Below are 17,587 nucleotides of genomic sequence, written 5' to 3' on the forward strand. Positions count from 1 at the left end.
GGTTTTTAGTAGGCCACTGTAGCCAGACCCTTCCTTTAGCATAGTTTTTTCAGTAAAAGAGATAGGTTTGTAGTAGTGCAACTTAACCATAGTGTCCCTTTAACAATGTTTTTTGTTAGTGATTTACTATATAAATAATATCACTGTTATGTTTGGAACAACACAGTTGTCTATTTAACCATGTATGAATGAGGCATTTTTAGTGTGGTGCATACTTCTGTAACGCTTACCTCTGGTGCCCTGCTGGAGCACCTGGTCCGGACTGTTAGAAGCATTGCCCTCAGCACTGGGACAGGAAGTACACAAATTACCAAACCACTCCCCCCCGGTAGGTTTTGGAGCCACTAGTGATGACTAATGGAGCGGTCTGAATGAGGACCTGTAGGTAGACAAGCGAGGAGTATTTAGTGTGTGTGTTGCCCTACTTTCCTCCCACCTCCCTTCTATGCCCCAAGGTTGACTGGCTGGTGCAGCAAGCGGACTGGCTCACCATTGGAAATTAAGCTGAAGACTGAGGATATCAGGTAGGCATCCGATCCAGTTTCTTCATTGGGAGTAGTGGCCCAGGCCAGCTGCAGCACTTGTGATGCTCTGGAGGTTTGGAAGGTAAATGTCCATATATGCTGCGCTTTTCCCTCTTGAATCTCTAGCAGCATGCAGCGCGGAGCGCTAGTGAGGTTAATATTGTTCTTATGTCTTATCTCTTTCTGGCGTCTGGTGGCGCGGAGTGTGGGTAATGTTAATGCTGTCCTTGCCTCTTTCTTTCTTGTCTCTGCAGGCATGCGAAATACTGCACCGGAGTGGAGCCGCTGTGCTGGGGATCACCGGAGCATCGGCAGTAGCGCATGTGAGCGAGTTCCTAAAGGGAGGCTCAGGGGAGCGTTGTTATGGCAGATCGCTTCCTTTGTGTCTTTGGTTTCAGATATGGCGATCCGCTGCAGAGTCTGATCGATGCAGCGTCCTGTTTCCAGGCCAACCTGGGTAAGTCTTGCAAGTCGGAGAGGGTCCGGAGAAGCGAAGAGCTGTAGGAGCTCACCGGAGCTTGGTATCAGGTAAGTAATTGTTCTGGGAGGCAGCCAAACTGCAGAAGTCCTCCGTGCACGTGAACATGTGGGAAACAATGGAGCAGTAAGCATTACACTGCTGATTCAGTCAGCAGAAGAAGCGCTAAGCACAGGGTGTGGCCCAAGGCGTGGTTTATAGCCTTGGGCTGCACCCTGCAACACTAGACCACCAGGGATACAAGAAACACTGGCCACCTGGAAGCCATCTTGAGTTCTGCCCCAAGTCCTAACTTGGCAGCCATGTTGGAGGGGCTTGAGACTGCCAGTACTTCTCAGTGGATGCTCACGCCAGCCGGCAACCTTCAAAGTCCAGACCTTTCCCACGCTAGTATGTGAGGGTGTGCCCCGTATTCTACTAGGGTTCATGACAACTTCACTGAACCACTTTTAGGAGATCCCAGCTTTGACAGCCAATGAAAATATGACCCATTTGTGTGACTTGATTTGCCCAAAATCACATAAAAGCAGGGGGGCTGATAGGCTTTAACATTAAATGTGTCTGCTCTGGTTTCTCTATTTTACACCTCGGGTTGCAACTCCTCCCTTGCTAACAGAACATCTATCCCAGGTTTTTATTCTGTACGTTTTCAGATGTTCCATAAAGAATAGATAAACCAGGACTGGGTGACCATCTCCAAAATAACCAGAGTATGTTCAGGGATGTAATTTGGGGGTCGCAACTGTGACCCCTGAGGTCTCCTCTCCCTTGCTACCCCTAAAATCCCCTCTTTCTTTTTTTTTACAAACTGAAGCTCCTGGGCTGTGGCCAATGTCATGTGGCTCTTTGTTTCTGGAGTAGCTGGCTTTCTTATTCAGGCCTCTTAAAAACAGGGGGTTCCACAAGTGTAATACTTTGAGCAGGGTCCCTAAATAAGAAAGAATAGGAATAACAAATAATTTGTCTTTCTGTAATTCTATACAATAATTGCTAGGCTCATTAAAGGTTAATTTCAGGAGGTGAGCCACTGATTTACTCTGCTCTTAAACACCTCAAATTACCAATGCAGACAACAACTTCCAAAAAGCATTTAGAATAGAGTAATCATCCATTTCGGACTATGTGTATTGCTTTTCGCAAGTTGCAGTTATAGCATATGTTTTTCTGCCGTTGTCTCTGTTACGATCATCACAAGACGTTCCATCTCGGTGTCCTTGTCACTTGACAAAATCCTTGTGCCTAAAAGCTAGTGTACAGTGTAGGAATGTTTGAACATAGCACATAAAGCGGCCCTTGATTTTATTGTGTCACAATTAATGCTTTGTTGTAATGTGTCTATCTTTCCTATCTCCATGGCATGCTGTTCAGGATCTTTGTTTGCATGTATGAGGTAACGAGTGCCCAGGGTACGGGATGCTGTGGTAGTGCGCTGCTTTCCCTGCGCTACTCTAAATTCTTTAATGCACAGTTATGAACCTCCTCAGTGGTATGTATTTTGCCAACCTCTGAAGCCTGAAAAGTAGATCCACACAGGCTTGACATGTGGCAAACTTTGCACCAGACCTGCTGGATGAACCGACCTGCTGTTAAATCTCAGTTACCACTTTAATGGTATCCACTACAGAGCGTAATTTGCTTTCTGACTTTGAGAACATTTAGACATGTAATTGCTCATTTTACTATAGCCGGTAACGTGGCAATAGCCGGTAAAATAGCTCAATAGGTTGAGTGTTCGCTGTTGCGATGTGTGTATGTTCTGCAGGCCACTCAGCCTTTCAGCCTTCTGAGGCTGATAAATAAGCCCCAACAGCGGTTGGGTATATTGTATATAAATTTGTTATATCCAAAGCGCTTAATCGTAAATGCTATATAATAACACATCATTATCATTTGGCCTTGGACATCTGCTTGCATTCACAGTAATTTGGTAATATGGGCCTATACACACTTATATTAACGATACATTTGGTGATCCATTCTTGTATGAAATGTATATCACATTACAGTGATATTATAACCATATTTTTCGTACTGTACTTAGGAGCAATCCTATGTGATGCCACTTCCTGTTTTGTCAAGGGGGGAAAGGTCGTGTTTCATCGCTTCACATGATGTCACTTCAAGTTGGGGTCAAATGAAATCACTTCCTGCTATATCATTAGAGATCAAGGGTCGTGTGATGTCACTTCCGCTATTCCTAGCCTTTTGGTGAAATACCGTAGTGGCAGGGGTTAAAGACGGGTTGTAGAGGGAAAGTGAGTTATGTTTTCTAGCTTTAAAAATTGCCGTTATTTTACCACAAAAAGTGCTCTCTGACAATTTTGCATCGTTTACCTGTAAACAGCTTTCAAAATCTTCATTTTATTGCAAAAAATGCTCATACCTGCGCATAATCGCTCTTATTTTATTGTAAAAAATGTTCACACCTGTGCACAGCTTTCAGAAACCGTCCTCATTTTATTGCAGCTTTCAAAATCGTTCTTATTTTATTGTAATAAATGCTCACACCTGCACACAACTTTCAGAAACCGTCCTTATTCTATGGCAGCTTTCAGAATCGTCGTTATTTTATTGGAAAAAAATATCAAACTTGCACACGGTTGTCAAATATATAGTAAAAATACTAATTTTGCATCCTTTCCCTGCACAATGACTAAAAATTCTCATACCTGCGCATAATCCTCACCATTTTATTGTAACAAATGCTCACACCTGCGATCCTTCATTTACCTGCTCTGTGTGCAGGGAAAGGGCGCGAAATTATCTTTACAATATATTTGACAGCTTTGTGCAAGTTTGAACATTCATTGCAATACAATAAGGACGATTTTGAAAGTTGAGCAATAAAATAAGGACGGTTTTGGAAAGCTGTTTATTGTACAACTTTCAAAATCATCCTTATTTCATTGGAAAATAAATATTCATACTTGCACACAGGTGTCAAATATATTGAAAAACGTGTTAATTTCACATTCCACCCTGCTCACTGATATCTGGTAAATAAAGGATCGTAGCTCGGTTCGCAGCTGCTTCGGTCTGTTGCTACGTTCGGCGCTACAAGAACAGCCAAGAAGAGGGGATACCGGAAAGGTATGGGATACCAAATATTACATAACACCGGCCGTGTCTCCCTCTACGTGTACCCTGTGTTACAAGTGACAGGACACTCTAAACAGTAACACGTACACGAACTTAGTAAATACAACGTTTCTGTCATCTAACAACTCCTTCTTCTGATGCCGTGTGCAACTGTAAAATAATTAGCCAAACAACCATACCCCTGGATCCCGTCGGGCAAAAACCGTAAGAGCTGTGCGTGTGTTTGCCCTTCAAAGCCCCTAGGCTGAGGTCAGTCTAAGATGGCGGCTGAGAGCACGCCACTGGAGATTCCCGTCGCCCAATGAGCGTGGCACAACGAACTAGGGCATGTATTCCACCTGATTTGTTTTGCATTACACTGTACGCACGCCCAGAAATGGCGACCGAACACTATAACCTCAAAGTTGCCTTTTCTACGCTATAAAGGCGAACGCGTAGAAACCAGCGAGCCCGGGAAGTGGAGTCGGGCGCTGCAGGCTTGCTACTCGCGACAGGCGTGGTGTCATTCGTGTTCCAGCTGCCAAGTGATGCGCAGTTTGGAAGGAAGGAGTAGCAGGTATTGCTTTTAAAGGGGTTAGGTTTACGAATAAAACAACTGACAGTTTGAAATTGAGCAATTTACCAACGTCAGGGATATTCCCTGCATGCTTTATCCACTAGCACGGATCTGGGTGGAATCGTTAATGCGTCGTAAGTGAACTCAGCAGGCCTGTGCTAAATACAAAGATTAATATGTTGTGTGAAAGAAAAATACATAACCGAAATGAATGAACGTCTAAACAAAACCCCTGTCTTCTATACTTACCAGGCTTGCTGGAAATCGGGAAAATCCCTGAATTTCACTTTGCCTACATACAATCTCTGGGATTTCACCAGGATGATGAATGGGGGCTAGTGAAATACTGCTAGTCCTGAGCTGGGGGTGCCCGCGGCCCCACCGTACCGACTCCTGTACTATGCGCTACTCTGAAATGGAACATGCAGTCATGGTGGTGAGATATATTCAGCACAAGCTGGCACAATTCACATTTTCCATACATACATTAGGTCATAATTCTATTAGGATTATGCTTCCGTATAACTTTTACTGTTCGAGCAGCATCCTTATAAATAACAACCCATAAAAGCGAAAACTACAAGTCCCAACAGTTTAAAGTCTTTTTGTAGTTTATCTGTTATTGGACTTTTTTTTAAAAAAAAACATGTCCTTAAGTACCAATCATCAGAGTCCATGGTCCTTCCCTGTAAATCCAGTCCACCATGATGATTCCTCGCTTTCTTTGTCTGGTCTTCTGTAAACTAGCATCCCAAATGGTCACGCTGTAAACTGGTCCCTTAGCCTGAACTCATGTTCCTGTTGATTTATTATCCACCATAGAACCTGAAACACAAATCATATTTCAGACTTCTGTTCCAAGGGTGGGTAATCGACATGAGTAGAAAAAAACGTACATATTCGTTTTGACAACATATAGTTGAACATCATTATCATCACTGAATACATTTCACTAACAGTTTATGTCATTGATTACTGGGTGGGATAATCCTTCGCCTCTGTCTTTAATAGAATTATGCCTTTCTGTAACGTATGTATGGAAAATCTGAATTCTATGTCAAGACACAGAGGCTCGTACTATGCTTGTTCAAAGCTTACCACCAACGTAGCCGTTTTTTGCACTGGCTTAAAATGAAATGTTTTAAAGTCGATTCTTTCGACCAGTCTATTGCCTTCATGATGTCTTCTAGTCTGGCCCCTACCTGAAATGCCTTAGAGGCCATTGCACCTCTCACTGAGTGTGCTCCATAGAAATCTGTATGTACCCCGCTTGGACCATAACCCATATAATCCATCTAGCTTGCGTGGCTGACGCTACTGCCCCAAAAGGTTTCCTTACGGCTATAAATAGCCGATTCACCCGTGGGGGTCTCATTTCCCTAGTCATGGACTCATAGGTTGCAATGCATCTCACTGGATATAATTTGGGTTCATCTGGGAATGCTTGATAAGATATAGATCTCAACCAAGTTTTGGTCCTTTTCAGTATATCAAATGTTATTCCCAAAAGGGATGGGGTCTTCCTATTGATCTCTAGTGCTCTGACGTCTGATACACTCTTGCATGACAATAAACATCATAATAACATAGGTAACTTGGCTGACACCTTCCTTGTCAGTCCTTCATTATCTGCCTATGATATAAACATTCTCAGTACCTTATCTACGTCCTGTACCTACTCATATTTTACTTTTGGTGGTCTAATTATTTTAACTCCTTTCAAATGTCTGCAAATCAGAGGGTGTTCTCCCACTGTTATCCCCTCTATTCTCTGATGTCTCGCAGAAATAACTGAGCGGGGTGTGTTGATTGTCCTGTATGTTTTGCCCTGAGCTGTTAGCTGTGCCAATTGTGCTAGCCTGACCAGGCAGTTCTATATGCCTTTCTGGTCCCTGGCTTCAACGATAATCCTGGACTAGTCCAGGATCCCCTGAAATTGCCCATGCAATGTACTTGAGGCTGCCTGTCCTCGCCAGTGGATGACCCCTCCACCCGTGGGGTCTCTCACTATTAGATCTAACCTGGGTAGTGCTATTGGGTTGTCGTATGACCTCTCCAGCAGGTCCGGGACCCGTGCTTGACCCCTCCAATCTGGCATAATCAATTCCATGGACACTCGTTGCCTGCTCACTTGCGCCAGAGTCCTCGCGATCATCGCAAATGGAGGAAAGGCATATTCCTTGCTCGGACCCCACTGTTGCAGGAATGCGTCTATAGCTTCTGCTTCTGGGTCTGGTCTCCAACTGAAGAAACAAGCAATCTGCCTGTTCAACCTCGATGCAAAAAGGTCTTGCATGGGCCCCCTCTCTCCATCCGTGTCGGAAAGACCCTTTCGTCCAGCCTCCAATAACTGCCGTACCTGAAGAATCTGGAGTTCCATTCTGCTATCTGGTTCTGATGGCCTGGTAAGTATTCTGCCGTCACTGATATCCCTCTCTGCAGGCAAAGGTGCCAATATTCCTTCGCTATCCCCGCTAACATCCTTGACTTCATGCCTCCTAGTCCGTTTATGTAACGGACTGCTAATAAATTGTCCATTTTAAGGAGCACACAGCATTGTGCTCTCGCTTGTGTCCAACATTTCACTGCAAAGGATCCTGCTAGGAGTTCTAGACAATTTATGTGAGAATTCAATTCTTGTGACCATCTGTGCATCTGGCTGCCCATCCCCACCTGCTGGCATCGGATTCGATCACTAGGTCCGGGCATGAGACACATTTTGGCCTTCCATTCCAGACATCCATGTGGTGTAACCACCATGCCAGTTCTTCTTTCGCTTCTATACAGAGGGGTATCCTTTGTTCGTAGGATGTACTCTACCTGAGATGTTGTATTTTTAACCTTTGAAGGGCCCTGTTATGTAGTGCACCCGGGAATTCGCCTGAATTGATGCTGCAAGGCGTCCCACTAATCTCGCTAACTCTCTCAGAGATATTGTCTCTGCTGTTAATCTGCTCCTTATCTCTTTCTTGATATTGATCACTTTGCTCAGAGGAAGATTTAACATTCCTCTTACTGTGTCTAACCTGACGCCCAGGAATTCCATGCTCTGTTCCGCCTGTAGGCTTGATTTTCCACAGCTTATTATAAACCCTAGCTGTTGAAGGAAGTCTAAGGTGACTTCCAGCTGTCAGCAATCTGTCCTGGCACATTATACAAATGTCGTCCAGGTACATTATCATACTTATCCCCCTTTGTCTGAGATATGTCACTACTGGTTTCATCACTTTTGTGAAACACCATGGGGCTAATGCTAGTCGCCTTGACGCCGAAATCTCAGAAATGTTTGTTGCTCTACTGCCATAGGTATGGTCGGGTAAGCATCCTTGAGATCTATCCTTGCTAGCCAATCTCATTGCTGTAGTATGTCTCTCAGGAGGTGAATGCCCTCCATTTTGAAATGTCTGTATATTATAAAGCCTTTTACTTCTCTTAGATTTATAATCTGTCCCGTTTTGTGACGGAACATGTTGCTTATAAAGCTGTCCCTCTTATCTGTAGCTTGCCTTATAGCATCTTACCGTGCTAGAGCTCTTATTTCTGTGTCTAGTAACTCTGTTGTGCTGAGTACTAGTGTCTTTGGCAAAGCTCGCCACGACAAGAGAAATAGCCAATCTATGTGAAAACCCTGTATGTTGTCTTAACACCCAAGCTTCTGTAGAAATCGTTTGCCACTTCTCTATAAACTTTGCTACTGTCCTCCCTACTGTGGGAGTCTGATTCTGTGTTACCTGCGCTTGCACACTCATTCTCATCTGCGTTAGGTTGATGTTGGTTATCTGCGTAACTCCAACCTCACCCTCTTCCTCTTGAAGGGACGAACGGGTTCGGTTTCCTTTCCTCTTGCTTCCAATGGTATCTGTCGGCTTGGAACCTGTTTGCAAAGCGGCTGGTGGAGCAGACCCTGCCTCTTCCGGCCCTGCCAAAAACCTATATGCCAAATGCTCTTTTTAATGAAGCCTGGGCTTTAACAATCGTCGCATATGAATTTGCGAACTTTGTCAGTTCCTTTATAAACTAATTTCTGAAGAGTTTCCCATTTGCGGATGCTGCTGCCTCTGATGTGGCTAGCTCGCTGAGCTTAGGATCTATCTTGACCAAGATTGGTCTCCTCCTTTCTGCCATGATGGCACTATTGGCATTGCCCATTAAACAGATTGCTCTCTGAGCACAGCCAGATAGTATATTTGGGTCTTTTATTGGCTCATTATTTTCTTTTGCCTCCTGAGCCATCTCCATTATCTTTGTAATAGGCCCAATCATGTCTAACATTTTGTCCTCTATTCTCAAACGGCATGTACCATGCTATGGGGATCGTACACTTCTTACCACACGGATAAGATATATTTTCTACCAAAAGAAGATGTACTAAAAAATGTCTAAACCAAAGGGTAAAATGCCACACAAAGTATATATAATCTCCACTTTTCATACAATTACAATTTTTATTAAACATGTAGACATTTTAGCACTCATAAAATGGTCAAATTACATAAAACTAGATAAACATATGTACAATAGAACATAAGGAATACAGAAATGTGGGTGGACTTTTCTACTATCTATACCAAAAATCTGTGTGATTCTTCACACTGGAATTGTTTTTCTTATTTCAAGAGATTGTTACTATTCTCTAAAACCCAACCTGCACCCAACTTGCACAAGTGTCTGTCCTTGGAACACAGAAAAATGTAGGACATTCATTCATCTTTCTTTCGTAATTCGCTCACCCAACCCCCTTCCTATACTTGAATCTGAACCTCCGAAGATGCGCAAATGCTGGAAAAAACTAATATTGTTCCTGACGTAGCCGATGCATTCCTCCTGTCTCCACCACCTACCTACCAACTCAACAAACAACTATCCCCCGATGCCTTTGACTTGTGGCTCAAAACCTCACTAATACGGCTCACACCCTCTTGCAAACAATCAACCTGCCGTGGCCTGTTCCCTAGATGGTTCACACCTGAGTTAAAGAACACTAAACAACTATATAAATACCTAGAACGCAAATGGTAGAAAGACAAAACCCAAGAGCAGAGCCACCTTGGACCGACACCTTCATCAGTTCAAGGCCGAAATCCGGAAAGCAAAAAAAGCCCACTACAACTTGCGAATCCTAAACTGCAAAAACCCCAGCAAAGAACTTCACAAAATCATCTCGGAATTCACCAAACCGGCATGCACTACGACCCTCCCTAGCCCCTCACAATCACTGTGCGACTTGCTCTCCCTCCACTTTTACGCCACGGCTCTCGAAAGAACAAACGCTCTAACCACCAAACTGGCTCTCTTACATCTACCAGACAACCCCCCCCCCATTCCGGCCAACCCACCGCCTGCGATCACTACGCAACCAACCTTCGAATCCTTTAGTCCAATATCACCAGTCTAATTTCTCAAACTTCTATCTGCCCGCAAACCATCCGGCTCGCCGCTAGACCCTTGCCCGGCCACAACCCTCAAAGAAATTTTCGCTTCCACCTGCGCAGGAGAACACGCAAGATCCATCATAAATGACTCCCTTTCCTCTGGTATCTTTCCGGACGCATTTAAATCGGTTCATGTCAAACCTCTAATAATAAAATCTTCCCTCAACCCTCTCGAGCCCAAAAACTACCGCCCCATCTCAAACACCAGCTTCCTTGCCAAACTCATTGACCGAACCACCTACTCCCAACTAAATGCCTTTGTCGAAGCCAACAATCTCCTAGACCCCGCACAATGAGGATTCAGAGCCCGTCACGGAACTGAAACCACCCTGACCTCAATCTGGGATGACCTTAAAATGACGGCATACTCCGCAGGATGCGCCGCATTAATCCTTCTTGACCTATCCACTGTCTTCAACACAATCAGTCACTCAATCCTCCTTGACCGCCTCCACTTCCTAGGAATTAGTGGAACCGCTCTTAAATGGATAGCTTAATTCCTCAAAGATGGGTACCAAATAACGATACACTCCACCTATTCCTCCCGAGCCTGACCAGTCGACACGGGAGTCCCACAAGGAGCATGCCTATCCGCCCTCAAGTTGAAATCGTGGTATGTGGCAACTCCGAACTTCTTCCACACCCACTACCATGGCCATCCGCCATGGGCAACTCACCAACCCCCTATAACTCAGTGAAAAACCTTGGATGCACCCTTGACTCCGACCTAACGCTCTCGCGCCAACTCGAACAACGTCTCAAAGTCCTGCCACTACGACCTTAAAAGCCTTAGGCGCATCTTTCCATATCTCTCATTTCCCAACACTCTCCGCGGTCCAATCAATTGTTATATCAAGACTGGACTACGCAAACCCCCTCTAGCTCGGAGTCCATGCTTACCAACTGAATACATTTCAAAGGGCACAAAACGCCACAGCCAAACTGCTACTTGCACTCGGCCCAAGAGACCACATCTCCCCAGCCCTCCAGACTCTACACTGGCTTCCAGTGGCCCGAAGGGTGACTTTCAAAACCTTATGCATCTCCCATCGAGCATTGCATAAAACCGGACCTCAATATCTTCAAGACAAGCTAAAACCCTATCACTCTCCACGCATTCTAAGATCAAGCTCAGCCGGCCTGCTAGTTATACCTAAGACAAACTCAGTCAGGTTAGACGGATCATCATTCTGAGCCTTGGCCCCCACGCTGTGGCACACACTCCCACCTCACATCCACCTAACTGAAGATCTAATGTCTTTCCGAAAACTACTGAAAACCTGGCTCTTCCCTTAAAACCAACCCGTACGCAAACTAACCCAAACAGAATAACAGCATCTCAATGATACAAATCCTACAAACTACTAGATGCGAGAAATTAACATCTAAAAACCGCTAATATAAAAGGACAAACAGAATAGAACAAGTAAAATATATCAAAGCAGTGAAGTGGATAATAAGAATAAATCGTACAAAAACAGTAACGAGATTTAAATTAATGAAATGGCTGAAATACATGATGAATGGAGTGGATGAAATCGTTAAAATGACAAAATATGTGGAACGGATGAATGCGCTCAGCGGATGAATCCGTTGAGCAGATGAGTGTATAGATTGGATGAGTGTATAGAAAGCTGGAGCAGATGAATGTGCAGAATGGATGAGTGTATAGATTGGATGAGTGTATAGAAAGCTGGAGCAGATGAATGTGCAGAATGGATGAGTGTATAGATTGGATGAGTGTATAGAAAGCTGGAGCAGATGAATGTGCAGAATGGATGAGTGTATAGATTGGATGAGTGTATAGAAAGCTGGAGCAGATGAATGTGCAGAATGGATGAGTGTATAGATTGGATGAGTGTATAGAAAGCTGGAGCAGATGAATGTGCAGAATGGATGAGTGTATAGATTGGATGAGTGTATAGAAAGCTGGAGCAGATGAATGTGCAGAATGGATGAGTGTTTAGATTGGATGAGTGTATAGAAAGCTGGAGCAGATGAATGTGCAGAATGGATGAGTGTATAGAGTGGAGGAGTGTATAGAACGGATGAGTATGTTTAGCGGATGAATGTGTAGAGCTGACGAGTATGTAGGGTGGATGAGTGCGTAAATACAGGGAAGTGTGAATGCAGGAGTGCGTAGAGCAAATGAATCTGCAGAACGGATGAATGTAGAACGGATGAATATGTAGAGCGGATGAGGGTGTAGAGCAGGTGAGTGCGGAAAAATGTGTAGAACGCTGTAGCAGATGAATGTGCAGACCGGATGAGTGTATTGAGCGTATGAGTATGTTTAGCGGATGAATGTGTAGAGCTGACGAGTATGTAGAGCGGATGAGTGCGTAAATACAGGGAAGTGTGAATGCAGGAGTGCGTAGAGCAAATCAATATGCAGAACGGATGAGTGTAGAACGGATGAATATATAGAGCGGATGTGGGTGTAGAGCAGAAGAATGTGTAGAACGCTGGATCAGATGAATGTGCAGACCGGATCACTGTATAGAGCGGATGAGTTTATAGAGCGGATGACTACGTATGAGCGAACGACTTTGTGGAGCGGATGCGTGCGTGGAGCGAATGGGTGAGCAGAGCGTCATGGGCGAGCCGAGCGGAAGAGTGCGCCGAGCGGAAGAGTGCAGAAGAACGTTTAAGAATGGAGGAGTGTGTAGAGCGGATGAGTGCGTAGAACAGACTAGTGGGTAGAGCTGACGAGTGTATGGAGCAAACGAGTGCGTAAGAGCGGAGGAGTGCAGAGAGCGAGCAAGTGAGTGCGTAGAGTGTTTCCCGGCATTTCTGGTTCGGAAAAATGGCATTTCGAAAATGTGTTTTCGAAAATTTAACTGGATACCGTTTCCCAACATCTTAATCCTAGTCTGGATTCACAGTTGTAAAATAGTGTTTGCCAAATAACTCACTATATCGACACCATACATAGTAGGTCATGCTGTAGCCATGGATTCTCTGTTTGGTAAATGGGATCCCAGTTCGCATACTATGTTGTTGCACACCCGATCTCGGTGGGGGGTGGGGTGGGACAGGAAATGACACAGTTCAACGTAAAACAATATAAATCTATACGCAATGATTCACATGGGTTCATTCCCAATTTCCTCTGTCCTCACAGTTCGCTTATGTCCTCAACTCAAATGTGATATCTGACGTCAACTTAATTGCATATTAATATTCATTAACCAATGTGACAGTTACAGGTCACTAATGAGTAGATTGAGCACACAAATATACCCCATCTAGGCATTATGCCATTTGATATTTTCATTGAGGGAATATGGCTTTTGGTCAGAAAAGTTAATTTCTGTTCCAGATTCAATAACTTCCTGTTAACTTGGTCCTGTGTTTTTCCTTTCACATGTTTCAAAATAGTCCAATTAAAGCCATTACACTTGTGCTTATTTTCCAGAAAAAAATGTTTTACTAGTGATGTTTGTTCTACTTTGTTCTTGATGCAACCTTTGTGCTCAATCATCATCATTTTACATCTTCTGTTGGTCTTTCCAATGTAAATATAATGACAAGGGAATCTGATCAAATAAATCACATTTTCAGTATTACAGTTTGTATGTTCTGTAAGGTACCATTCCTTCTCCAATCCTAGATCCACTGCTACAGTTCTTTTAGTCTGTACACACATTATACAATTTCCACACGGATGGTGTCCTAACACTGGTGTTAGACCCCATAACCCTGTCTGATGAGGTCCTTTCTTTTTTTTGCTTATGTCATTCCTCATCACTAGATTGCGTACTGTGGTACATTTTTTTTAATGCTACCAGAGGTTTGCTGCAGTCTTTTTTTCATGATTTTGTTCTATTTTCTATTTATGATGCCTTTGATTTTATATAGACAGGTTACCAAAGGTGTCTCTTTTTTGTCTCCATTTCTGTGTAATTGCTGATCTAAAAGAGCCTCTCTATTGTTGTTAAATGCCTTCTTAGCAGCATATTTCAGTAGGCGATGAGGATACCCACGGTCGGTCAATTTGTCAATTAGATTATTAGCTCCGTTCTCATAGGATTCATTAGTGCTGCTGTTTGTCTTAAGACGTAGAAATTGACTAAACGGTAAGTTGTTCTTTATGTGCTAAGCATGATGGCTATTATAGAGAAGAGGAGCCTTTTTATCAGTGTCTTTAGTGTAGGGTTTTACCAACAGAGTGCCTTGGTGGTGGTGTTTGGAAATGTCCAAGAAGTTTACTAAATTGTTGCTCATGCTTATAGTAAATTTGAGGTATCTACACAAATATACCCCAACTAGCCGCCTTGGAAGTCGTGGAAGAAACACTCTTGAAAAGAGATGATGATCACCCCGGTCCTAATTCTTTCATTAAATGGCGCACAGAGATGGCCCTTACTAACAATTGTTTTCAGTTTATGGCCCAATTTTACGTACAAGTCGACGGAACCGCGATGGGAGCCGCAATGGCTCCCAATTTAGCAAACTTTTGTGTCAATCTGTTTGAACAGACTGTTATCTACCGAACCTTGAATCCTTTCCAAGGCAACATTCTGTGTTGGCTCAGATACATTGATGATATTTTTGTTATCTGGAAAGGCAGCGAGGATTAGGCAAACCAATTTGCTAATTGTCTGAATGAGCAAAACCGATATCTCAAATTTAAACCACATGGTCCCACGGCATCTGGTGTGGAGGAATAGGATTGTCCTCCACAGAATATACTGAGATATTCATAAGTCCCTACATTAATTCATCTTGTGAATGTCTTACTCTTTCTTGCTCTGCTGGAGATTTGCTTCCGTCACAGACTTGTTAAGCTAGTTCTATTTGAGTGTTAGCATTTGAGGCTTTTGACACTTTTTTAGAATGCTTTGGTGTTTCTTTTGTAATGGATGTAATATCTAGACTTCATAGAAAGTTCCTGGAGTCATTTGTTTTTTTACCTTTTTCACTTGGCCTGAATTCATAGATTTCTTTTGTTGAACTTTAGGACCTTGTTTCTTTGCCTTCCTGCGTGAGAAGATACTATAGTCTTTTTCGGCCATGATTGGGAGCTTGGGCTTCTGATAAATTTCTAGGTCCGATCATCCAAAGAGACTTCCTCTATTTTATCTTCTATGTACTTTCTTCCTACCACTAATGAGGGTTTGATAATTGCAATAGAGGTAAGGGCTGTCTGCTTAAAAACGTTGGGGATTTCTGATTCTGTTTAACACTGAACACAATTTGCAACTTCAATTTCTTCTTTCTTCTCATAGTTCTCACTAGATTTGAATTCATACAGACCCTGTGATCTCTCCTTTCAATCCTTTTGTTTATTATTGGATCCAATAGTTGTATCGATGTGCAGATGTGTTCTGTATTTTAATTAGAGTTTGCTTGCACCGTCGCCACAAAGCCCATCTTTGAGTGGAGCATTGCTAGTAAGGTAGCATGATCTTTCAGACTATCATTTATGGTTTTGTATAATTTTAAAAATGGTTCCAAGGTGATAGTTAAAGCAGACATTGATCCTCATCACAAGTTTGGTGGTAAAATTGCTCAATTACCGCTGGATGCCAATAGCATTAACGCTGGGTCGTGCGGCGCAATTAGCGCCATATCACAACCTGGCGTGCACGTGCCCCGACGGTAACGATATCAGCACCCAGCTTTAATTGCGCTGGAAAAAGGGCTACCGCCAAGCTAGCTGTGCTGATTACTCTACCGCCAGCAAACCTGGTGGTATTCGCGCCAGCGGAAAATGCGTTGGAACAGGAAGCACGCGGGGACCATCTTGAAAAACACAATCCATTGAAAATCTTCACAACCTGTAGCCATCCAGTCCTGTACACCTGCAAATATGTCACAGGAGAGGCTACGAGACAAGGGGGCTGAACATCGCCTGAAAAAGCCAAAATTTAGTGAGGGGGAGCTTGTGGTCATCACAGATGAGGTGGTGGCCCACTGTGAGGAGCTGTACGGAAGCAGGCAGAGGAAGACAGCAACCTGGAACACCATTGTCCAGAAGGTGTCAGCAGTTGCCACTGTACCCCGTGATGGTGAGGTCTGCCGCAAGAGGTGGAACGACCTGAGGGTAAGGGTGCAGCGACTGCTGTCCCAACACCGCCATGAGTCCCTGGTGGGCACTGTAGAGCCACTGGCACTCACGCCTGGGAGGAGAAATGCAGAAACAGCCAAGAGGTAAGTGACCACCGCCCCCCCCCCCCCACAAATGCATGCATAAATGACAGCCCAGCATAAGAAGCCCCAGTGGACAGGGTGTTACGCTCACCTGGTTCCCACAGGGGCGTCGATCGGACCCGGACAGCTTCGGTCTCCACCAACGTGATGCGTAGTGCAGAGATGACAGTCTGGACTGGCCCGCCTAATCTTGTCTGCTGGACTCGTAGAAGTATTCTCCTGCAAGTGGAGAAAGGGATTTAGCCACCCGTGGACTTTAGTGATGGCCCCCCAACTGTTCTCGTTCTCCCCACTAATCACCTCCGATATCCCCTCTTGGTAACCTCCCCTTATGTTTTTAAATGATGAGCTCTCCATCCTGCATGGCATGCAGGGGCGCTTAGATACCAGTTACTTCACTGGTTTGAAGGTACTTGAGAAGTTCCGGAGGAATATTGACCTCAGTGTCTATAAAGTTCAAAGAGTTCAATATGTCCGATGTTCACTCTTGTTCCATTCCCTCGTTAGGTTGCAGCTGGGTCCAAAAGAGGAGCTGATGGCGTTCTGGTAAGAGTCTGTATTACCAAACGCTGTCCGGTAAAAGTTTCATGAGTTTAACTTGCTGTTTTCTCTCCCTTTATAGGTGCAGCATAGGAAGATGCGGCAAATTAAAGGCTAATACCTCCAGTGGTAAAGCAGGTAAGCCTATGGTGGCAAGAGATTGTCTTTGTCAGTTTTCTCGGCTCATCTTGTTATTCCTTTTGTTTTCCCCCCAGGTGATGGGTTTCGACGAAGAAAATGATGGAGGCAGCGCCGAGTCGAAAGTTGCGGTGGACTGGTGAGTATAATGTGGCGTTGCTGCTGGCGAAGCGACGCGTGCTGAAATAATGTCCTTTCCAGGGTCGGAGCTGTGCTGGGTCCGGAATCGGGTAAGGAATCAAATAATGTCCGTGATCTAACCTCTTCTCCTTTCTTTTCCTTTTGTCTAGGAGCTCTGGATCCCAAGTGGGCGTGGCAGAAGAATGGATGCTGACTTGCAGACACAGTGAGCGTTACGCTGCTGGATGCAGAATAACACGAAGCATGGGCTGCTGTTCGGGCGTGGTTTAAATAGCCTGCAAAGTAGTCCCAGGTAAGAAGTTCCCCAGAACCACACCCGAGTGAAAAATAGTCCCTGTAATAAAATAGTCCCATCCAGGCCTCATGTGTTGGCTTGGACTCATTTGCAGCATGATCTGCAGAAGGTAAGTAAAGTCTATGAACCTGGCGCTTATGGCGCCAGGACTGATTTCTATGATGAGCCTGGCGCCTAAGGCGCCAGGACTGAATCCAACAGCCCCCAGCTGGGGTTTTAATAAGTATC

At 44.2% G+C, this 17,587-nt stretch overlaps 1 protein-coding gene across 1 annotated transcript in view; it reads left to right on the top strand.

The window, feature by feature from the left end:
- Positions 1–4,411: 4,411 nt before the first annotated feature.
- TMEM219 (transmembrane protein 219) overlaps positions 4,412–17,587 on the top strand; it is a 354,659-nt gene continuing 341,483 nt past the window's right edge. The window contains exon 1 of the mRNA XM_069652007.1: positions 4,412–4,657. The gene's annotated coding sequence lies outside the window, so the exon portion shown is untranslated. The remainder of the gene's footprint in view (positions 4,658–17,587) is intronic.

This window comes from Ambystoma mexicanum, chromosome 3p (assembly GCF_040938575.1).
Source record: "Ambystoma mexicanum isolate Mex_15411 chromosome 3p, UKY_AmexF1_1, whole genome shotgun sequence".
Lineage (NCBI taxonomy): Eukaryota > Metazoa > Chordata > Amphibia > Caudata > Ambystomatidae > Ambystoma > Ambystoma mexicanum.